The 22,863-nt window shown below is 58.1% G+C and overlaps 1 long non-coding RNA gene across 1 annotated transcript; it reads left to right on the top strand.

Annotated features, from left to right (window-relative positions):
• Positions 1–378: 378 nt before the first annotated feature.
• LOC142077489 (uncharacterized) lies at positions 379–11,762 on the top strand. The gene is made up of 3 exons (XR_012671861.1): positions 379–604; positions 769–1,122; positions 11,678–11,762. It is a non-coding gene; the product is annotated as an uncharacterized LOC142077489 (long non-coding RNA).
• Positions 11,763–22,863: the final 11,101 nt, after the last annotated feature.

Genomic DNA, 22,863 nt, shown 5'->3' with positions numbered 1-22,863 from the left:
AACTCGCGTACATATAAATTAAAAAATAAAGGGCTTTAAAATGCAAAAAGGATGATATATTTTATATATGAAGGAATTTAAAGTAGAAAAAAGTCTGAATAGATATAGCTATCTACACTTACATGTTACATAGAGAGTCTAAATAGATACTATATGTAATCTAAGAGATAATATATAAGTGTAAATAGATACCTAAGTCTAAAATCTAAGTCTATAAAGATATAGGTGTAAATATACGTAAGTGTAAATAGAGAAGTCTATAAAGACATTTAAGTGTCAAAATATGTAAGTCAACAGATATATAGTCTGAACAGGTATTACATATAATAAGTGGGAAATAGGGAGGATAAGTGGGAAATAGGGAGGATAAGTGGGAAATAGGGAGGATAAGTGGGAAATAGGGGGGTATAAGTGAAACATAAATATATGCTCTAAATATATATATATGTATGTGTAAATACATTAAGTGTAAATGTCTATGATAGATAAGGTTTTTAAAATGCAAAGAAACCCTGTTTATAGAAAGGATTTAAAAACTCTTCACCCCCCCACCCCCCCCGAAATACCTCTCTATTGAAGATATAAAAGCGCTTTCAAAAGCTGCGTCTTCCCTGTTCTCCTTTTCCGCCGTTTCCCATCCTGATTTGGGGCCAGTTCCCCCAACAGGGACTTTCCCCTGCAGGGCCGCGCACACAGAGCGGGACCTGCCGCGATGGCATAAAAATACCACAAAACCCCTGATTCAGGGCCTGCAAGGGGTGAAAAAAGAACCCCGCAATTTTGGGGGAAAAATACCCAACTTGGAGCTCCCGGGAAAGCCAAATCCACCTGGATTTGTACAGCTGGAAAGCAGAAAAACGCCCATTTTCATGCACAAAACCAAAAGCAAAAATCGCCAATTTTTGTTGTGAAAAAGCGTTGAAAAACCTCCAAATTGAATATTTTGGAAAAGGAAAAAGCCCCAATTTTTATATTATAGAAAAGCAAAAAACCCCCCCAATTTGGGGAAAATTTGGGGTGAAACACCAGCCATTTGAGGGGCATCGCTCGTGGTTATCCAGTGCGGGTTATCCAGTGAGGGTCAGTTATCGGGAACGGATTATCTGTTGCGGATTATCCCAGGTGAGTTATCTGCTGTGGATGGTCCCGGGCAGACCCCCTGGCGTAGGTCACCCCCACGCATGTCCCCCCACCCATGTCTCTACCCACACACGCCCCTCCCAGTGTCCGCCCCGCCTTTCCCATGCGAGGTTTTTCCCCCGTGCGTGCAAGGTTTTCCCCGTGACGCGCCCCCCGTATCCCCTGCCCTCCTGCCTCGTGCCCGCACTGCCCTCCTCTCTCGTCTCCCTCCTCCCACCCCCCCGTGTTCCGCACTGCCTCCCCGTAACCCCTCTGCCCCGGACCCCTGGGGTGCTGCCTGCCCCGCCAACCTGCCCGTTGCCCCCCGCCCAAACTCTGACACCCCCCTCCCGCTCCCCCGCACCCCGCTCCCACCCCACTCTCCCTCCTCCTGCGTTTTGGGTTTGTGCTGAAAACAGCATTGATGACGCAGGGGTGTGTTAGTTCCTGCTGAGCAGCGCTTGCACGGCGCCCGGGGCTGTTCTGCTCCTCGCCCTGCCCTGCCAGCGAGCAGGCTGGGGGTGCGTGAGGGTTTGGGAGGGCGCACTGCTGGGAGAGCTGACCCCGACGGACCCAAGGGATATTCCAGACTGTATGATCTCATGAAATAAAACTAGGGGGAGGTTGGCAGGGGGGCCGCTGCTGGGCTGCGACTGGCTGGGCATCGGTCGGTTGGTGGCGAGCAATTGTTTTCATTTGTACCGCTTGTCTTTCCTGGGTTTTTCTCTCGGTTCTGTTCCCCCCCCCCCCCCCCCCCCCGCTTTCCTTTTCCAAACAAGTGGAGTTTTTTCACTTTTGCCCTTCCAATTCTCTACCCCATCCCACTGAGGGGGGAGCGAGTGAGCGGTTGCGTGGTGCTTAGTTGCCGGCTGGGATTAAACCATGACACAAGGTGAGTTGCAAGCCCTGCCTGGCTAAATACTTTAGGCTCTCCGTGTTATTCCTACCGTCTTGATAGGCCATCCTTGTTCTTTCCCGCTGCTTTCAAGTGCCTTGTGCTCCATAAGCAGTCTGGGAAGTATGGTTGTTGCAGAAACTGCTACACGCTGTGACTCCTTCTCAGGTTGTTAGCTTTGCCCTTTGTATGGGCTACCGAGGTCGTCGGCTCTGCACGGGACACAGGCAGCCCGCAGAGCTTGACGCCAAGCCATTCCTTTCCCCTCGGCGCAGCAGCGGTTCTGCCGCTGCTACAGGCAGCCACTCGCTCGAGGGCGAGGGGCTGGGATGACGACAGGCTGCTGCACGCTTCAGTCGAACTGAGACGCCGTTCTCTGGGGAGCCGCTGCAAGGAGAGCTCAGGTACGTTCTGTACTGCCGATGGCCCTTCACAAGGGAAGCGTGCTTTGGTTTTAGCAGAAAAAGGTGTCAGTCACAGGCAGCCACCTATCGCTGTGCACAGCTCAGCTATTTGGCAGGTGTCCGTCTTGCTCAAGTAGAGGCGTATTCCTCACCTTGCAGTCTCGATGGCAAAACCATCGGGGTTCAAGTTACAAAAGCCTTTTGACATCGGAGCGAGATGGCAGCTGGGTTTCTACCAGCACCGTACTTAGCTGTGTGGCTAGCTGAAAATGGCTCGCAGGCCAGGAGATATGCAGAGGGGTCTAAAATAAAGAAACCAAGTGTTGAAGTGATTGTTTCAAGGAGGCAAATTAGGCAGTTAAAGGAACCGAGCTGCTCCCCTGTCACGTTGGCAGAACAGCCCCTCCAGCCCACTAAGTGCTGCGTGTTGCAGGCAGCAAAGTGCAACTGTGATGCTTGCTGGCAGGAGCGGCAAGGAGTGCAGAGCTACGCGCCCTGTACAGAGCAAGGATGGAACCTGCCGGGCTCTACGGTCATCTGCTGAGGACGCCTAATACACGGGCAGGCCTCTTGGCTTTCCCTGCTTCATTTCTAATTCCTTTGCACGCTGGAGGGCAGGGTGGTAGGTGACGTCGTGCAGTGTCTCTCCTCCAAGTGACAAGCCCTGTGTGGCAAGCCTTGTGCGTGTGCAGGATGAGGAGAGCGGAGTGCTGATAGCACAGAGGTTGAGGAAAGGTGCAAACACCACAACAAAGCCCCAGGACCACCAGCGTATCGCTCGTTTGCAGGTCAGCCACTGGCACCGGGTCTGCTCAGAAGCGCGGTTTCCTGATGGACATAGCTGCCCCTCCCCTGCTTTCAGGGTGCCACCCGTGTGGCCTTATTTTTTTAAAATCTCTCTCCAGCATCTGTTGAGTCGCTGCTGTCACTCCCACAACCCGATGCCACCTGCAGTCCGAGACAGCGATCCCTGGGGCTTCCTCCGGGTTAGAAAGAAACCTGTTCCACAGGTTCCCCGTGCTGCTTCTCCTCCGCGGGTAATGGGCTGGGGGGCACGGACGGAAACAACCACGGGCCTTGTAAAGCGGCCAAAGGGAAAGGACTGAAATGCTGGGGCCACCGGGTGCTTTTTGTGGTACAGAGGCGATGGAGACTAGTGCCCGGGCCGCGAGTGGGAAAAGGGCAGAGAAATCTAAGCCCAGTACCCCCAGTAAGCAGTCACCGTCTTTCGGTGGTCCAAACTGGGCGGAGAGATCGGGAAGGGGTCGGTGAGGCGACGGTGGCACCCGGCGGCCGGAATTGGGTACTGCAGCTCTTGAGCCGCGCACGCGCAGTGCCGCGCGTTGCCGCGCTCGCTGCTGCCACGGAGCGACCAAACTCGGGTACTGCAGCTCTCGGGAGCCGCGCATGCGCGGGGGCGCGCTTTTCTTTGCTCGCTGCTGCCACCGAGCGACCGAAGTACGGCACTGCGCCTCGGGAGCCGCGCATGCGCAGAGGCGCGCTTTTCTCTGCTCGCTGCTGCCACCGAGCGACCAAAATCGGGTACTGCGGCTCTCGGGCCGCGCATGCGCGGCGGCGCGCTTTTCTTTGCTCGCTGCTGCCACCGAGCGACCAAAATCGGGTACTGCGGCTCTCGGGCCGCGCATGCGCGGTGGCGCGCTTTTCTTTGCTCGCTGCTGCCACCGAGCGACCAAAACCGGGTACTGCGGGTCTCGGGCCGCGCATGCGCGGCGGCGCGCTTTTCTTTGCTCGCTGCTGCCACCGAGCGACCAAAACCGGGTACTGCGGCTCTCGGGCCGCGCATGCGCGGTGGCGCGCTTTTCTTTGCTCGCTGCTGCCACCGAGCGACCAAAACCGGGTACTGCGGGTCTCGGGCCGCGCATGCGCGGCGGCGCGCTTTTCTTTGCTCGCTGCTGCCACCAGGCGACTAGAATTCGGTACTGCAGCCCTTGAGCCGCGCATGCGCGCTGGCGCCCCGCTTCTCCGCGCTGCCGTCCGCCGGTAACGGCAATGCCGTACCGTGGTGCCTGCGGGGTGATGCCGCCGCGTTCGTCGCTTCGTCCCGGTAAGGAAATGCCGCTGCCGCCCCACGTGCGCGGTGCCGGCGGGCGCTGGGCGCGCAAAGCGCGGAACTGCAGCGCCCGTGCCGCCCCCGGGCACGCGCTGCCCGGCGGCTGCTCGCTGCTGCTGCCGCCCCGTGGCCGAATCGCGGTACTGCAGCGCCGGCACCGCACAGGTGCGCAGCCGCGCCGCCGCCGCCGCTTACGCTGCTGCCGCCCCGAAGCCGAAGCGTGGTACTGCAGCCCGGCGTTCGCGCGCCGGCTCTGGCCCCTCCGTGTGCCGTCCCCATCCCGGTGCACTCGTCATCCCGGGCGGCAACAGTTAGGGTGCCCCCCCCGCATGCCAGCACCCCCAAGAGTGTCGGCGTGTTCCGGTGCTGCCCCCATCCCTGGGGCAGCTCCCCGTCCCCTGTCCCTGCGGCGGATCGTTGGGCTCTGTGTTCCCCCAATAAAACACGGGGACGGAGAGGACCGCTGGGGACAGGGGGCGGGGACCCCCAGAGAGTGGGCTGTGCTGCCGTCGCTCCTTGGTGCTGGCCCTGCTTGTCCCCTGTCCCCCCAGCGGTGATGAGCTCCGGGCCACTGGCGGGGACCCTCACTGTCACCTTCCCCCCACGCCGGTTGCCACCAGCGACAGGGACAGCAACGTACCCCTCCTCCCCCCCGCCACGCACACGGGTGCGCAGGGGCACAGGCCACCCCCCGTCAGGTGGACACGCTGGGGACACCATCTGCCCCGGGGCTGTTTGGGGTCCCCAGGGTGGGAGCGGAGCTGCAGGATGCCGGGTCCCCCCTGCCCGAGCCCTGCAGACCCAGGTGGAGCACAGGCATCCCCCGGCCCTGTCCCCAGCCCTGTCCCCACGTGGCCGTGGGTCGGTGCTGCCGTTGCGTGGCCAGCGGCTGGGAGGACACAGTTCCCGCCGGCTGGGGCCAGAGGAGCCCGGCAGCCTGGGGACCCCCGGGAAGGGCTGGCTGTGGTGGGGACTCGGCGCCCAGGGCACCCCAGAGACCCTACAACAGGGTGCAGCATGAACTATTTTGTTACCTGTGCAGTATCCATGAGTGAGTCCCCATCGTTCCCAACCTGGTCCCCCAGTGGGTCGGGGTCCCAGCAGCCCGTGGGGGTGGCTGCAGGTGTGGGGGGTGGGATCCCTTCTCCCCGCGGTGCCCCCCACCTCCCCAGGGTCATCCCTCCTAGTCGCAACCCCCCACATGGTGTCCCCAATCTCCCGAGAAACACCTCTGTCCCCAAATGTCCCCCTACCCCACTCCCAGGGTCCCTCCCGGACCCCAGGATTCCCCCCCTGCCCCGTTCTGAGGCCCCCCCCCCCATCCCCACGGTCACCCCCAGTCCTGAGACAAGCCCCCCCCCCCCAGCACGGCAGGTGCCTGGGGAGACGCTGGGAAGAGCCGGCACCGCCATCTCGGGGTCCTGCTGGCCCTCATCCCCCCTAAAGTCTTGCACCATGCTCTGCTCCTTGAGGGGAGTGCCCACAGTCAGGGGGGGTGGGAGCTCCCCTCCTCCCCAGGGAACCCCCCCAACCTGTCCAGGGCACTCTCTGCCACCTCCCCAGGGTCCAATCACCGTAACAGGGTCTGACCCTGGGATCCGGCTGGTTAACATCAGGTGCGAGAGAAGGTTCCTCATTACTCCTTGATTAGTTCTTAGGTGCCAGCTCGAGCTGGGTGCCTCCAGAGAGGGACGCCTATCCTGGATCGCCCTCCTTGCACACCTGCACCCGTCGCAGGAGGGTGCACGCTCACCATGGGAGCCACGTGGGAACCGGAGGCGGCCTCGAGGCTGCTCAGCAGCAGCCAAAACACCCCAGTGGTTTCAGACACCGGCTGTTTTGCTCCCGCACTGCCGAGAATAATAACCACCACTGTCACACGAGGGTCCTGCACAATCCCCACCATCGCACAAGGGTCCCCGTGCACCTGCCCGCCATTGCACGAGGGTCCCCTGCACACCAACCAATTACGTAAGGGTCCTCCTGCACTGCCCCCCCCCATCGCACGGGGGTCTCCACACACCGACCCCTCGTTGCGCAAGGGTCCCTGCACAATCACCACCGTTGCGCGGGGGTCCCTGCACAGCCACCCGCGCGGCACAAGGCGCCGTGCGCATGCGTGCTTCCGGGGCGGGGACTACAACTCCCGGCGTGCCCCCGCGGGCGGCCCGGTGGAGCCGCGCGCTGATTGGCTGCGGTGGATATTTCAACGGGGCGCGCGGCGGGGTCTGCACCCACGCGGCGGCGGCGGCGGCGGCGGCGGCGGCGGCGGCGGCGGCGGCGGCGGCGGCGGCGGCGGCGGCGGCGGCGGCGGCGGCGGCGGCGGCGGCGGCGGCGGCGGCGGCGGCGGCGGCGGCGGCACGAGAGCAGCGTGAGTGTGAGGGGCCGCGGGCACGGCGGGCTGAGGGGAGACCTGCAGGCTCCGGGGAGGGGGACTGGCGGAGCGCCGGGCCAGGGAGAGGCTGTGAGCATCGGGGGAGTGGGGCTGGGGGGAGGCTGCGGACCCTCGGGGGGGCCGAGGAGTGGGGCTGTGCATCCCGGAGGGGGCCGGGGGGTGGGGCTTGGGGGGAGCTGTGCATCCCGGAGGGGGCCGGGGGGTGGGGCTTGGGGGGCTCCGTGCCCTAGATGCGCTGGGGAGTGGGGTTGTGTGCCCTAGGGAGGCTGGGGGGGGCTGCGGTCCCCCAAGGAGCTGGGGAGTGGGGCTGTGGGTCCTGGCGGGATTCGAGAGTGGGGCTTGGGGCTCCCAAGGGGCTGTAAAATGGTGTGGTCGGGTGCTGTGACCACCGGGGGTCCTGGGGCTGGGAGGTGCTTGCAAACGCTGGGGAGGGGCTGCGAGCGTGGGGGACACAAGGGTTGCACCAGGGTCCGTGCACGATCACCTCCATCGTACGGGTGTCGCTGTACAGCCAGCCGCGCTGCACGAGGCGCCCCGGGGCGGGGGACTACAACTCCCGGCGTGCCCCGCGCGGGCGTTCTGGTGGAGCCGCGCGCTGATTGGCTGCGGAGTGTATTTCAACGGGGCGCGCGGCGGGGTCTGCACCGAGGCGGCGGCGCAGCGTGAGGGTGAGGGGCCGCGGGCCCGGGGAGCCGAGGAGTGGGGCTGTGGCGGGGGGGGGGCGGTCCTGCAGGCTCCGGGGAGGGGTGCTGGGGGGGCTCCAGGCGGGGGAGGGGCTGTGAGCATCTGGGGAGTGGGGCTGGGGGGGGGGGGGCGGGGAGGAGGGGCGTGTGTGCCCTAGGGGGGCCGCGCAGTGGGGCCGGCGGAGGGGAGGGGGGGCCCTGTGTGCAAACAGGCCCTCCCTGCGAGTCCCCACTGTCGCCCCGTGGGGCCGGGGACCCCCCAGCCCTCCCTGCAGGTAGACGGGCAGCCTGTAGGCAATGGAGGCCGCCCGGCCCAGTGAGGTGCTCGAGTCTGGGGGCTTCATGGGCCGAGTCGACGGAGGAGGTGCTGGAGAGAGGGCTTAGAAACGGCCTTCTGCCCCCGAAACTCCTGGAGCATTTGAAGGGGAGGGACAGGCCACCCCAGGGCCCCAAGGGGAAGACCTCGGAGCAGGGACTTGGGGTTGTTCCAGGAGCAAAAGCTGGTCCCAGCCAGCTCTGCGCTGCTCCCCCGGCACCGGGATCAGACCTTTCAGCCCCGTTTCTGCCAGAAGCATCGCACAAGCGCTTGCCCTCCCCGGGGGCATCTTTGGGACTTGAGAACAGGCGCAGCAGCTGGGTTTTTGGGCTCAGAAATGGGCGCCAAGTGAGCTGGTTTGGGGGCCCAAAGCAGAAGCCGGTTTAGCCGTTTGTGCGGGGGGGCGGGAGGGCATTGGGGGCTGCAGGGGAAAGCAGGGGGTGGGCAGGGTGCGTGGACCCTCCCCGGGGGGGGGGGGGGCGGTCTGGTCCTGCTGGACCCCGAAGTGTGGGAGGCCGGCATGCACCAGGCCAAACTCAATGTCTGCGGTGGTCTCTGGGGGGAAGAGGTGGTCTCTGCTTTTCAGACCCTGCACGCCCTCTTCGAGTCCAGCTCTTCCTTGTCGACTGCTTAGTATAGTTATTAACTAATTAATCGTACAAACTAATGAATATTTATACAACGTACAACTATGATATTTAATCCTAATAGTCGAGTTTTGACGGCGATTGATTTACGACCTTGTCAAAAGCCCAGGCTGTTGCAAATAGCTGGAGCTTGTAAGGAGAAGGAGCTGAAATCAACGGGAGCTTCAGTGCAGAGCTGGAGCTTCAATTAGCCAGAACCGTAGCAAGCAGGAGCTGAAACGAGACGGGGTGTCCGCTGTCTGGGGCATGCCTTAGCCTTAGCCAGAGGCAAAATTACCTGCAGCTGTAACGAGCGGGAGCTGCGATTCGCTGGAGTGTCTATTTGCCGGAGCATCCGTCGGCCGGACTGCACTCCTAGCACGGCTGCGGAGCAGCCAGGCGCAGGCAGGGCTGTCCCCAGCAAGGCGCTCCGAGCGGCAGGGAGGCGAGTTGTCCATCTGCCAGCGGGGAGCCCGGCCTCTTCCCTCGGGGATTAAATCCACGCCACGTGCGTCTCTCTGCGTGGAGGGTCTCTCCCGGTCCCCTTCCCGAGGGCTGAAGTGAGGTGGGGGTCTCCCGGGGGGCAGGCGGCAGCACGAGGCGGCAGTGTCTCCCCGGTACCTGGCAAAGGGGAGAGAAACCGGCCGGCTGGAGCTCCCGGGGTGCACAGCCCGGCCCCGCACGGCAGAATCCTTCCCTGTGTTTTCACCGTTGGCTGGGTGTGACAAACAGGTTCATTTTGTGCCTCCTCTTTTCCCAGCGTCACCTTCTGCGTCATGTGAAGAAAATCCTGCGTGGTTGATGCCGCTTGCTGCTCAGGTAATGGCACGTTTGGGGCCGGGGGAGCGGGGAGAAACACTGGCGAGTTCAAGGACGCTGCAGCTACTCCACATCAAACCCAGGGAAAAGGCAAATTTGCTGCCGGTGCAGAAACGCTGATGAACAGTTGCCGTTAACAGAGCGTGCCTCGTTCCCGAATCGGTCCCTGGGTAGTTACGAATGTTTTCCTTTCAGGTAAAAGAATGAACTATCATCTACGATAAATTAAGAGCTGCCTGTCACCTTCTTTAGGGTCAAGTGTTTCTTCTCTGTTCGTTCATACTGATTTTATGGGCAGGTTGGAAATAGCCTTTTATTTTTACATGCGTAACTCAATTTTTAGTAATATGTGGTGACAGTATAGTTAATTTTTGAGCACCTAGGTACCACTAGAAATGTAATGAATGAAACACGATGGAAACTGATATTTAAACTTTGATTTTTTACTTGATTTTTTTTTTTCATTAGAGTGTTGATGGCATGTTGTCCTGTGGCTCAATCCACATTCTGTTCGGTGGAGCCTTCAATCTAGGACTTTTAAGGAAAAAAGTTTGCCCTTCCAAAAAAGGGCTAGTCATTCATAGGATCGAGGTATAGACTTGGAGAGTCGCTTAAGTACGTGATCAGAATTAAAGCCAAATGTCGCTTAATGTTGCTGCTGTCGGTCTTCACTTTCATTAATTTCCCCGCTGCTCCGTCATGGTTGGGAGCTCTGAATCTGAATTTTTTTCACTCCCTAACGCATTTTTCTCCCCAAGGAGAGGCTATGTTTAAAAGTCAATTAGTTTCCTCACAAATGCATCGGTCAATAAAATTGAGTTACGATTCTTAAAACCACAAAAATGACACCAGTCTTACAGATCTGGACTATTTCTGAACACGTGTTCATCACGTGCAGATGTCATCGGGATACAGATCATCTGCACTTCATGCTCTGACAAGACAATCTGCCGAGACAGGGACGAGCTCCAAAAGAAAAAAAAGGTACAACGTCAAGGTTTTGTTTTGTTGTTGGTTTTTGTGGGTTTTTTGTGTTTGTGTGGTTGTTTTGTTTTTTTTTTTTTTTTAAGAGTGCGACGTTGACTGGTGGCAGCCTGCAGAGCTCTCTTGCTGCCTGACTCTCCTTTTCTTCTCTGTCACTCCTCTTTCATGGCTGTAATTTTCACTCGGGTGGTTTTAGAAGAGCAATTTAGTTACTTGCCTGTGTAAATGTGCTGGTAATACCTGGAAGGTAAATGCTTGAACCGGTAGCGAATAACTTGGCTACAAGTAGAATTTCTGAAGGAAGAACAACAACAACAACAGGAAGCAAGTAGCGAGTTACCCCAAATTTGTGTGTGTCAAACACCTCGAAGTTTTATTGCCAAACATTGTTTGGCAATGTGTTCCAAATGGCTCGTTTTGGTAAACATAAATTTTCAGGAAGTTCGGGGTTGTGTGTGGAAAAACGTGCCCCTCTGTCTAGGTGTCCTGCTACGTAAATAGCATCAGTCAGTAGCACATCCAGCGGCAGGGCTGCTGTTCCCTGCTCTCGATATTGCCGTAGTAGTGTTGTGATATTTCGACCTAAGAGGCGGGTTTAGGAATGGAAGGAGAATGCCTGTGTTCTGTAAGGGCTACGAATGCCGACCCTTTTCCCTGCCTGCTGCTTTCCTGTGCGTGAGATGAAACTGTATTGTTTTTCTCCCTTGTTCCCGGTCGAAATATTTCTGAAGCTGTCGCTGCTGAGGGTTTGCAATTTGCGTTACTGCGTTTTTGTAGAGTTCTAGTTACGGATCATTGCTACCGTGGCAAAGTGTCAAGATACGGTTTTCAGTTTAAAGCTTCAGAAGCTGCGTTCGCTGAAATCGGCGTAGGTGAAACTGATCGTTGTGGTTTAACCTGGCAGGCAGCTAAACACCACGCAGCTGCTCGCTCACTCCCCCTGCCCCCAAAGTGGGGTGGGGGAGAGAATCGGGGAAAAAAAAGTGAAGTTCGTGGGGTGAGGTAAAGACAGTTTAATAGGACAGAAAAGGAAGGGGAAACAATCATAATGATAAAAGAATATAAAAATAAGCGATGCACAATGCGATTGCTCACCGCCCGCCGACTGATGCCCAGCCGGTCCCCGAGCGGTGGTCGCCGCCCCCCGGCCAACTCCCCCAGCTTATATACTGAGCGCGACGTCATATGGTATGGAATATCCCTTTGGCCGGTTTGGGTCAGCTGTCCTGGCTAAGGTCCCTCCCAGCTTCTCGCTGGCAGGGCATGAGAAGCTGAAAAGTCCTTGACTAGCGTAAGCGCTACTTAGCAACAACTAAAACATCAGCCTGTTATCCACGTTTTTCTCGTACTAAATCTAAACCACAGCGCTATACCAGATACCAGGAAGAAAATTAACTCTATCCCAGCCGAAACCAGGACACCGGTCTTGCGCATGATCCCGCTGTGCTCGCAGGGGCGCTCAGTGGCTCCTCATCAAAACAGCGAGGTGTGTGTGGACGTCCGTAGGGTTGCGCTCGGGGTCTGAGAGCGTTGTGTATTTTTGCTATTGGAAGACGGAAGAGAGCGTGTGCCTGTTACATCTAGTGACGGTCGAAGGTTGGGAGGGACCCTGAGCAGGTTTGGTGGCACAACTGCAGTTTTCAAAGATCTTGACCGTTTGGAGAAACGGCCTGGAAAAAAGGATTCCTCTTTTGCAGCGAGTTCACAAGGACAGATGGGTTGCTGTACTCTTTAACAAAAACACTCAACTTGGGACATATAGGGTGAGGAAATCGCGGCTATACTTAGGCTTGAGAAAATGTACGTAGGTATCTGTGTCTGTCACCTGCGCGTCTCTAGGAAAGTGAGTTCTAGCGAAAGTAAAGCTGCCAATGAGCCAAAAAAAAGGCACGGTCGTCTAAAACATGCAGAAGCTCTGGTGGCCTGTCTCAACAACCGTACCAAAGATGATGCAAAATACTTTTTCCTCCACTCAGTGTTGTAGTCTTCACAGGAAAGGAAGCTTTGTGCTAAACGTTGGGTTTTTTTTTCCTTTCCTCTCAGCAGAATGTCAACTGCCGTGAAAGTACGAGACAGATGGAAAGGATCCATAGTGGTCTGCAAGTACCGAGGTAGGTGTGTGATACGTGTCTGCATTTTTCCTAAGGTGCTTGTAGTATGGACTTTACAGTAAACATTAAGAATGTGGCAGCTCTCCTTCTATATTTTTTTTTTATGTGAAATATTTTAACACAAATACTAAAAATAAATAAGGTCTGTTCTGGAGCATGGTACGCCTATGCAAAGCTTGCTTCCCTCCGTCTATTTTCTCTTCCTGAAAGCACAGTCTTCTGTTTCTGTGTGCTTACTATTAAAGGGTGCTGTGAAAGTAATGTTGGACTAGAAGAGGAAAGGAACTGTTTGTGAGAGTTCGGATGTTCAGGAGAAACGGACTTTGTTTTCACGATAAAAGCTTTATGCTTTTTCGGTCAGTCGGTGTTTAAAATACCTTACAGTAGCACTCGAAAACCTTACTGAGATACTAGCATCTGTGCTAAAAGCAATCAAGGTCAAAGAAGAGACGTGGACAAAACGGGACAAATCGGCGTCGCTTTGGTGTGTTTTCCAGGCTTTCCCAAGAAGCGTTAGCAGCCTCGTAACTAGCGACAGCGAGTCCTGTTGTGTTTTTGGTGAGTTACTGCTTCTGTAATGTCCTTTTTCCTTAACCTGCAGTGTGTAATTGACTTCAGTTGGAAAGAGATTTTCCAGAATGGAAATCTTTCTCATTCAAAGGAGTTGCCTTTTATGAGCGTCCCATCAGAATGCATGTTCAGAGATGATGTACTTGGCAGAAGTCATCCGCAACGAGACTTTTCACTCTCTCTGGAAAAAAAACAAAGTAGTAAGTCGATTTCCTTCCAGAGACCTAAGCGCAGCACGTCTTCCAACAGTCGATGTATCGCTGATCTTTGGTTCTCAGGTGTAACAGTCGAGATATCATAAAAACGTGTTCCTCCGCATGCTTGGGTACAGCCAAAAGCATTAGCAAATCTGCCAATCCCTTTTGGTAGCCTTATGTATTGCAGCACTGGAGATTTGATATTCCCCACCGCCTGCCTCCCCTCCCCCCCCCCCCAAAAAAAAGTAAAACCATATGGGAGATCTCTTATCTCACTGATTTTTCTATCATAAATGGATTTTAAAAAAGAAAGTTAAAATTGTATAATTTACAAACTGACTTGCATTGCTTAAACCGCAACTGCCAAATAGCTGTAGCATATAACTTATTAGGTGTACTTAAGCAGTTAGGTAGTTGTTCTAAATCTTTAAAAAGAGAGGCAACCGAACGTTACGGGTTTTTTTCCCCAATCTTTTGACAGAGTGCTCTGAAGTACTTTATTTCTGTCTCGCTTTCAACGGCGCGTTTCCCCGGCAGTTCGGTAGCATCGGTCTCGGCGCAGCTGGCCAGGCGTCCCTCCTAGTCATGTAACACACGCAAAACCCCTGGTCAAATGATGGCTGTGTGTTTTGGAGGTAGATAATTTAACAGTATGAATTCACAGCTATGCAATTTAAATTAATGCAAAAGGAAAATCAAGTATTTTTATGGTATAAGTATTCTTCTTGTATGTGTATAAACGTACACACACCTTTTTAGCATAAAATGAATTGCTGAGATTTGTTCTTTCTTTTTCATTTTACTCTTCCAAGTTTTACACTTCACTTTCAGCTTTATCGACCAAGCAAGCAAGATGCGCAGCAGCAGCAGCGCAAGGGCTGGAGCTGTGGCGGTGGATCCGTGAGCGTAGATGCTGATTACGGCGCGCCCTTGTCCTGCAGCCTCAGGGGGTTATCTCCCTGCAGCGGTGCTGTAAGGAAGGGACGAGACGTTTTCCAACACCCGCAAGAGCGTTTACTTCTCTGCGAAGAACGTGTTCAAAATCGTGTCAGTTAGTCTTAATGCTGATTTTAAGCGTTCGAATCGCGCTAGCTTTTAAAGGACGTGTTGTATTTCGAGCTGACCCGTTTGCCTAGCATCCTCCTTTAGCTCAACTACTACCCTATCCCTTATCCTGACTGAATTCCTCTGCTGCCTTCGGTGCTATTTTTTTAATAGGCTGAAATATCCGTTGAGATTTTTGTTTTTCAGATGTCTCGCTGTAAGCGTCCCGTGATGCTCAAGAGAGACCCCCCAGCCCAGGTTTGCCTGCCGGTCGTTAGGCGTGCTGACGGTAAGGGGCCAGCTGCCAGCCTGCGGGACGGGGGCTGGGGGGGGGCTGCAAGCGTTTGGGGGGGCTGCCCCTCCTTTATCTTTCCAGCAGAGCCCCCCTTTTTGGCAGGGGTGCGTGTGTGCATACGTAAACGGCATTATTAAAGTAACGAGCTGCCGGTTGGGGCCGTTTCCCTCATTTTGTGCCTTTTTGGGGGCTGAAAAAAAGGGGGGGTTGGGGGACCTGGGGGGGGCGATGATGTCATTTGGGGCACCCCAACATCACCGGGGGGGGTGATAATGCTGTGGAGGAGCAGGTGAGTGGGGAATGGGGGGTCATGGGGGGGGGAGGGGGGGTGTCGTTCCCCCCCCAAAAAAAGGGGGTCACAGCCCAAAAATGCCTGAAAATTCACGGGGGGTTTCAAAAATTTTTAAAAACTGTAAATATATGTGTGAGGCCTTGAAACAGAGAAAAATCTCTCATTGTTATATATATTGAAAAATAATATTCATTTATATGTACAAAAGGATTTCAAAATAAGAACCTATATCTGCCATATTATATAAAGGATTTTAGAGTATAAAAAAATTTGAAAGACATATATAGGGTTTTAAAATACAAAAATAACTCGCGTACATATAAATTAAAAAATAAAGGGCTTTAAAATGCAAAAAGGATGATATATTTTATATATGAAGGAATTTAAAGTAGAAAAAAGTCTGAATAGATATAGCTATCTACACTTACATGTTACATAGAGAGTCTAAATAGATACTATATGTAATCTAAGAGATAATATATAAGTGTAAATAGATATCTAAGCTAAAATCTAAGTCTATAAAGATATAGGTGTAAATATACGTAAGTGTAAATAGAGAAGTCTATAAAGACATTTAAGTGTCAAAATATGTAAGTCAACAGATATATAGTCTGAACAGGTATTACATATAATAAGTGGGAAATAGGGGGGTATAAGTGGGAAATAGGGAGGATAAGTGGGAAATAGGGGGGTATAAGTGAAACATAAATATATGCTCTAAATATATATATATGTATGTGTAAATACATTAAGTGTAAATGTCTATGATAGATAAGGTTTTTAAAATGCAAAGAAACCCTGTTTATAGAAAGGATTTAAAAACTCTTCACCCCCCCACCCCCCCCGAAATACCTCTCTATTGAAGATATAAAAGCGCTTTCAAAAGCTGCGTCTTCCCTGTTCTCCTTTTCCGCCGTTTCCCATCCTGATTTGGGGCCAGTTCCCCCAACAGGGACTTTCCCCTGCAGGGCCGCGCACACAGAGCGGGACCTGCCGCGATGGCATAAAAATACCACAAAACCCCTGATTCAGGGCCTGCAAGGGGTGAAAAAAGAACCCCGCAATTTTGGGGGAAAAATACCCAACTTGGAGCTCCCGGGAAAGCCAAATCCACCTGGATTTGTACAGCTGGAAAGCAGAAAAACGCCCATTTTCATGCACAAAACCAAAAGCAAAAATCGCCAATTTTTGTTGTGAAAAAGCGTTGAAAAACCTCCAAATTGAATATTTTGGAAAAGGAAAAAGCCCCAATTTTTATATTATAGAAAAGCAAAACCCCCCCCCAATTTGGGGAAAATTTGGGGTGAAACACCAGCCATTTGAGGGGCATTGCTCGTGGTTATCCAGTGCGGGTTATCCAGTGAGGGTCAGTTATCGGGAACGGATTATCTGTTGCGGATTATCCCAGGTGAGTTATCTGCTGTGGATGGTCCCGGGCGGACCCCCTGGCGTAGGTCACCCCCACGCATGTCCCCCCACCCATGTCTCTACCCACACACGCCCCTCCCAGTGTCCGCCCCGCCTTTCCCATGCGAGGTTTTTCCCCCGTGCGTGCAAGGTTTTCCCCGTGACGCGCCCCCCGTATCCCCTGCCCTCCTGCCTCGTGCCCGCACTGCCCTCCTCTCTCGTCTCCCTCCTCCCACCCCCCCGTGTTCCGCACTGCCTCCCCGTAACCCCTCTGCCCCGGACCCCTGGGGTGCTGCCTGCCCCGCCAACCTGCCCGTTGCCCCCCGCCCAAACTCTGACACCCCCCTCCCGCTCCCCCGCACCCCGCTCCCACCCCACTCTCCCTCCTCCTGCGTTTTGGGTTTGTGCTGAAAACAGCATTGATGACGCAGGGGTGTGTTAGCTCCTGCTGAGCAGCGCTTGCACGGCGCCCGGGGCTGTTCTGCTCCTCGCCCTGCCCTGCCAGCGAGCAGGCTGGGGGTGCGTGAGGGTTTGGGAGGGCGCACTGCTGGGAGAGCTGACCCCGACGGACCCAAGGGATATTCCAGACTGTATGATCTCATGAAATAAAACTAGGGGGGAGGTTGGCAGGGGGGCCGCTGCTGGGTTGCGACTGGCTGGGCATCGGTCGGTTGGTGGCGAGCAATTGTTTTCATTTGTACCGCTTGTCTTTCCTGGGTTTTTCTCTCGGTTGTGTTCCGCCCCGCCCCCCCCCCCCCCCCCGCTTTCCTTTTCCAAACAAGTGGAGTTTTTTCACTTTTGCCCTTCCAATTCTCTACCCCATCCCACTGAGGGGGTAGCGAGTGAGCGGTTGCGTGGTGCTTAGTTGCCGGCTGGGATTAAACCATGACACAAGGTGAGTTGCAAGCCCTGCCTGGCTAAATACTTTAGGCTCTCCGTGTTATTCCTACCGTCTTGATAGGCCATCCTTGTTCTTTCCCGCTGCTTTCAAGTGCCTTGTGCTCCATAAGCAGTCTGGGAAGTATGGTTGTTGCAGAAACTGCTACACGCTGTGACTCCTTCTCAGGTTGTTAGCTTTGCCCTTTGTATGGGCTACCGAGGTCGTCGGCTCTGCACGGGACACAGGCAGCCCGCAGAGCTTGACGCCAAGCCATTCCTTTCCCCTCGGCGCAGCAGCGGTTCTGCCGCTGCTACAGGCAGCCACTCGCTCGAGGGCGAGGGGCTGGGATGACGACAGGCTGCTGCACGCTTCAGTCGAACTGAGACGCCGTTCTCTGGGGAGCCGGTGCAAGGAGAGCTCAGGTACGTTCTGTACTGCCGATGGCCCTTCACAAGGGAAGCGTGCTTTGGTTTTAGCAGAAAAAGGTGTCAGTCACAGGCAGCCACCTATCGCTGTGCACAGCTCAGCTATTTGGCAGGTGTCCGTCTTGTTCAAGTAGAGGCGTATTCCTCACCTTGCAGTCTCGATGGCAAAACCATCGGGGTTCAAGTTACAAAAGCCTTTTGACATCGGAGCGAGATGGCAGCTGGGTTTCTACCAGCACCGTACTTAGCTGTGTGGCTAGCTGAAAATGGCTCGCAGGCCAGGAGATATGCAGAGGGGTCTAAAATAAAGAAACCAAGTGTTGAAGTGATTGTTTCAAGGAGGCAAATTAGGCAGTTAAAGGAACCGAGCTGCTCCCCTGTCACGTTGGCAGAACAGCCCCTCCAGCCCACTAAGTGCTGCGTGTTGCAGGCAGCAAAGTGCAACTGTGACGCTTGCTGGCAGGAGCGGCAAGGAGTGCAGAGCTACGCGCCCTGTACAGAGCAAGGATGGAACCTGCCGGGCTCTACGGTCATCTGCTGAGGACGCCTAATACACGGGCAGGCCTCTTGGCTTTCCCTGCTTCATTTCTAATTCCTTTGCACGCTGGAGGGCAGGGTGGTAGGTGACGTCGTGCAGTGTCTCTCCTCCAAGTGACAAGCCCTGTGTGGCAAGCCTTGTGCGTGTGCAGGATGAGGAGAGCGGAGTGCTGATAGCACAGAGGTGAGGAAAGGTGCAAACACCACAACAAAGCCCCAGGACCACCAGCGTATCGCTCGTTTGCAGGTCAGCCACTGGCACCGGGTCTGCTCAGAAGCGCGGTTTCCTGATGGACATAGCTGCCCCTCCCCTGCTTTCAGGGTGCCACCCGTGTGGCCTTATTTTTTTAAAATCTCTCTCCAGCATCTGTTGAGTCGCTGCTGTCACTCCCACAACCCGATGCCACCTGCAGTCCGAGACAGCGATCCCTGGGGCTTCCTCCGGGTTAGAAAGAAACCTGTTCCACAGGTTCCCCGTGCTGCTTCTCCTCCGCGGGTAATGGGCTGGGGGGCACGGACGGAAACAACCACGGGCCTTGTAAAGCGGCCAAAGGGAAAGGACTGAAATGCTGGGGCCACCGGGTGCTTTTTGTGGTACAGAGGCGATGGAGACTAGTGCCCGGGCCGCGAGTGGGAAAAGGGCAGAGAAATCTAAGCCCAGTACCCCCAGTAAGCAGTCACCGTCTTTCGGTGGTCCAAACTGGGCGGAGAGATCGGGAAGGGGTCGGTGAGGCGACGGTGGCACCCGGCGGCCGGAATTGGGTACTGCAGCTCTTGAGCCGCGCACGCGCAGTGCCGCGCGTTGCCGCGCTCGCTGCTGCCACGGAGCGACCAAACTCGGGTACTGCAGCTCTCGGGAGCCGCGCATGCGCGGGGGCGCGCTTTTCTTTGCTCGCTACTGCCACCGAGCGACCGAAGTACGGCACTGCGCCTCGGGAGCCGCGCATGCGCAGAGGCGCGCTTTTCTCTGCTCGCTGCTGCCACCGAGCGACCAAACTCGGGTACTGTGGCTCTCGGGAGCCGCGCATGCGCGGCGGCGCGCTTTTCTTTGCTCGCTGCTGCCACCGAGCGACCAAAATCGGGTACTGCGGCTCTCGGGCCGCGCATGCGCGGCGGCGCGCTTTTCTTTGCTCGCTGCTGCCACCGAGCGACCAAAATCGGGTACTGCGGATCTCGGGCCGCGCATGCGCGGCGGCACGATTTTCTTTGCTCGCTGCTGCCACCGAGCGACCAAAATCGGGTACTGCGGGTCTCGGGCCGCGCATGCGCGGTGGCGCGCTTTTCTTTGCTCGCTGCTGCCACCAGGCGACTAGAATTCGGTACTGCAGCCCTTGAGCCGCGCATGCGCGCTGGCGCCCCGCTTCTCCGCGCTGCCGTCCGCCGGTAACGGCAATGCCGTACCGTGGTGCCTGCGGGGTGATGCCGCCGCGTTCGTCGCTTCGTCCCGGTAAGGAAATGCCGCTGCCGCCCCACGTGCGCGGTGCCGGCGGGCGCTGGGCGCGCAAAGCGCGGAACTGCAGCGCCCGTGCCGCCCCCGGGCACGCGCTGCCCGGCGGCTGCTCGCTGCTGCTGCCGCCCCGTGGCCGAATCGCGGTACTGCAGCGCCGGCACCGCACAGGTGCGCAGCCGCGCCGCCGCCGCCGCTTACGCTGCTGCCGCCCCGAAGCCGAAGCGTGGTACTGCAGCCCGGCGTTCGCGCGCCGGCTCTGGCCCCTCCGTGTGCCGTCCCCATCCCGGTGCATTCGTCATCCCGGGCGGCAACAGTTAGGGTGCCCCCCCCGCATGCCAGCACCCCCAAGAGTGTCGGCGTGTTCCGGTGCTGCCCCCATCCCTGGGGCAGCTCCCCGTCCCCTGTCCCTGCGGCGGATCGTTGGGCTCTGTGTTCCCCCAATAAAACACGGGGACGGAGGGGACCGCTGGGGACAGGGGGCGGGGACCCCCAGAGAGTGGGCTGTGCTGCCGTCGCTCCTTGGTGCTGGCCCTGCTTGTCCCCTGTCCCCCCAGCGGTGACGAGCTCCGGGCCACTGGCGGGGACCCTCACTGTCACCTTCCCCCCACGCCGGTTGCCACCAGCGACAGGGACAGCAACGTACCCCTCCTCCCCCCCGCCACGCACACGGGTGCGCAGGGGCACAGGCCACCCCCCGTCAGGTGGACACGCTGGGGACACCATCTGCCCCGGGGCTGTTTGGGGTCCCCAGGGTGGGAGCGGAGCTGCAGGATGCTGGGTCCCCCCTGCCCGAGCCCTGCAGACCCAGGTGGAGCACAGGCATCCCCCGGCCCTGTCCCCAGCCCTGTCCCCACGTGGCCGTGGGTCGGTGCTGCCGTTGCGTGGCCAGCGGCTGGGAGGACACAGCTCCCGCCGGCTGGGGCCAGAGGAGCCCGGCAGCCTGGGGACCCCCGGGAAGGGCTGGCTGTGGTGGGGACTCGGCGCCCAGGGCACCCCAGAGACCCTACAACAGGGTGCAGCATGAACTATTTTGTTACCTGTGCAGTATCCATGAGTGAGTCCCCATCGTTCCCAACCTGGTCCCCCAGTGGGTCGGGGTCCCAAGCAGCCCGTGGGGGTGGCTGCAGGTGTGGGGGGTGGGATCCCTTCTCCCCGCGGTGCCCCCCACCTCCCCAGGGTCATCCCTCCTAGTCTCAACCCCCCACATGGTGTCCCCAATCTCCCGAGAAACACCTCTGTCCCCAAATGTCCCCCTACCCCACTCCCAGGGTCCCTCCCGGACCCCAGGATTCCCCCCCTGCCCCGTTCTGAGGCCCCCCCCCCATCCCCACGGTCACCCCCAGTCCTGAGACAAGCCCCCCCCCCCCAGCACGGCAGGTGCCTGGGGAGACGCTGGGAAGAGCCGGCACCGCCATCTCGGGGTCCTGCTGGCCCTCATCCCCCCTAAAGTCTTGCACCATGCTCTGCTCCTTGAGGGGAGTGCCCACAGTCAGGGGGGGTGGGAGCTCCCCTCCTCCCCAGGGAACCCCCCCAACCTGTCCAGGGCACTCTCTGCCACCTCCCCAGGGTCCAATCACCGTAACAGGGTCTGACCCTGGGATCCCGCTGGTTAACATCAGGTGCGAGAGAAGGTTCCTCATTACTCCTTGATTAGTTCTTAGGTGCCAGCTCGAGCTGGGTGCCTCCAGAGAGGGACGCCTATCCTGGATCGCCCTCCTTGCACACCTGCACCCGTCGCAGGAGGGTGCACGCTCACCATGGGAGCCACGTGGGAACCGGAGGCGGCCTCGAGGCTGCTCAGCAGCAGCCAAAACACCCCAGTGGTTTCAGACACCGGCTGTTTTGCTCCCGTACTGCCGAGAATAATAACCACCACTGTCACACGAGGGTCCTGCACAATCCCCACCATCGCACAAGGGTCCCCGTGCACCTGCCCGCCATTGCACGAGGGTCCCCTGCACACCAACCAATTACGTAAGGGTCCTCCTGCACTGCCCCCCCCATCGCACGGGGGTCTCCACACACCGACCCCTCGTTGCGCAAGGGTCCCTGCACAATCACCACCGTTGCGCGGGGGTCCCTGCACAGCCACCCGCGCGGCACAAGGCGCCGTGCGCATGCGTGCTTCCGGGGCGGGGACTACAACTCCCGGCGTGCCCCCCGCGGGCGGCCCGGAGGAGCCGCGCGCTGATTGGCTGCGGTGGATATTTCAACGGGGCGCGCGGCGGGGTCTGCACCCACGCGGCGGCGGCGGCGGCGGCGGCGGCGGCGGCGGCGGCGGCGGCGGCGGCGGCGGCGGCGGCGGCGGCGGCGGCGGCGGCGGCGGCGGCGGCGGCGGCGGCGGCACGAGAGCAGCGTGAGTGTGAGGGGCCGCGGGCACGGCGGGCTGAGGGGAGACCTGCAGGCTCCGGGGAGGGGGACTGGCGGAGCGCCGGGCCAGGGAGAGGCTGTGAGCATCGGGGGAGTGGGGCTGGGGGGAGGCTGCGGACCCTCGGGGGGGCCGAGGAGTGGGGCTGTGCATCCCGGAGGGGGCCGGGGGGTGGGGCTTGGGGGGCTCCTAGATGCGCTGGGGAGTGGGGTTGTGTGCCCTAGGGAGGCTGGGGGGGGCTGCGGTCCCCCAAGGAGCTGGGGAGTGGGGCTGTGGGTCCTGGCGGGATTCGAGAGTGGGACTTGGGGCTCCCAGGGGGCTGTAAAATGGTGTGGTCGGGTGCTGTGACCACCGGGGGTCCTGGGGCTGGGAGGTGCTTGCAAACGCTGGGGAGGGGCTGCGAGCGTGGGGGACACAAGGGTTGCACCAGGGTCCGTGCACGATCACCTCCATCGTACGGGTGTCGCTGTACAGCCAGCCGCGCTGCACGAGGCGCCCCGGGGCGGGGGACTACAACTCCCGGCGTGCCCCGCGCGGGCGTTCCGGTGGAGCCGCGCGCTGATTGGCTGCGGAGTGTATTTCAACGGGGCGCGCGGCGGGGTCTGCACCGAGGCGGCGGCGCAGCGTGAGGGTGAGGGGCCGCGGGCCCGGGGAGCCGAGGAGTGGGGCTGTGGCGGGGGGGGGGGGCGGTCCTGCAGGCTCCGGGGAGGGGTGCTGGGGGGGCTCCAGGCGGGGGAGGGGCTGTGAGCATCTGGGGAGTGGGGCTGGGGGGGAGGGGGGGGGGAGGAGGGGCGTGTGTGCCCTAGGGGGGCCGCGCAGTGGGGCCGGCGGAGGGGAGGGGGGGCGCTGTGTGCAAACAGGCCCTCCCTGCGAGTCCCCACTGTCGCCCCGTGGGGCCGGGGACCCCCCAGCCCTCCCTGCAGGTAGCCGGGCAGCCTGTAGGCAATGGAGGCCGCCCGGCCCAGTGAGGTGCTC

This window comes from Calonectris borealis, unplaced genomic scaffold, assembly GCF_964195595.1.
Source record: "Calonectris borealis unplaced genomic scaffold, bCalBor7.hap1.2 HAP1_SCAFFOLD_275, whole genome shotgun sequence".
NCBI lineage: Eukaryota > Metazoa > Chordata > Aves > Procellariiformes > Procellariidae > Calonectris > Calonectris borealis.
The sequence above is the reverse complement of the archived record's forward strand: the minus strand, read 5'-3'. Positions and strand labels throughout refer to the sequence as shown.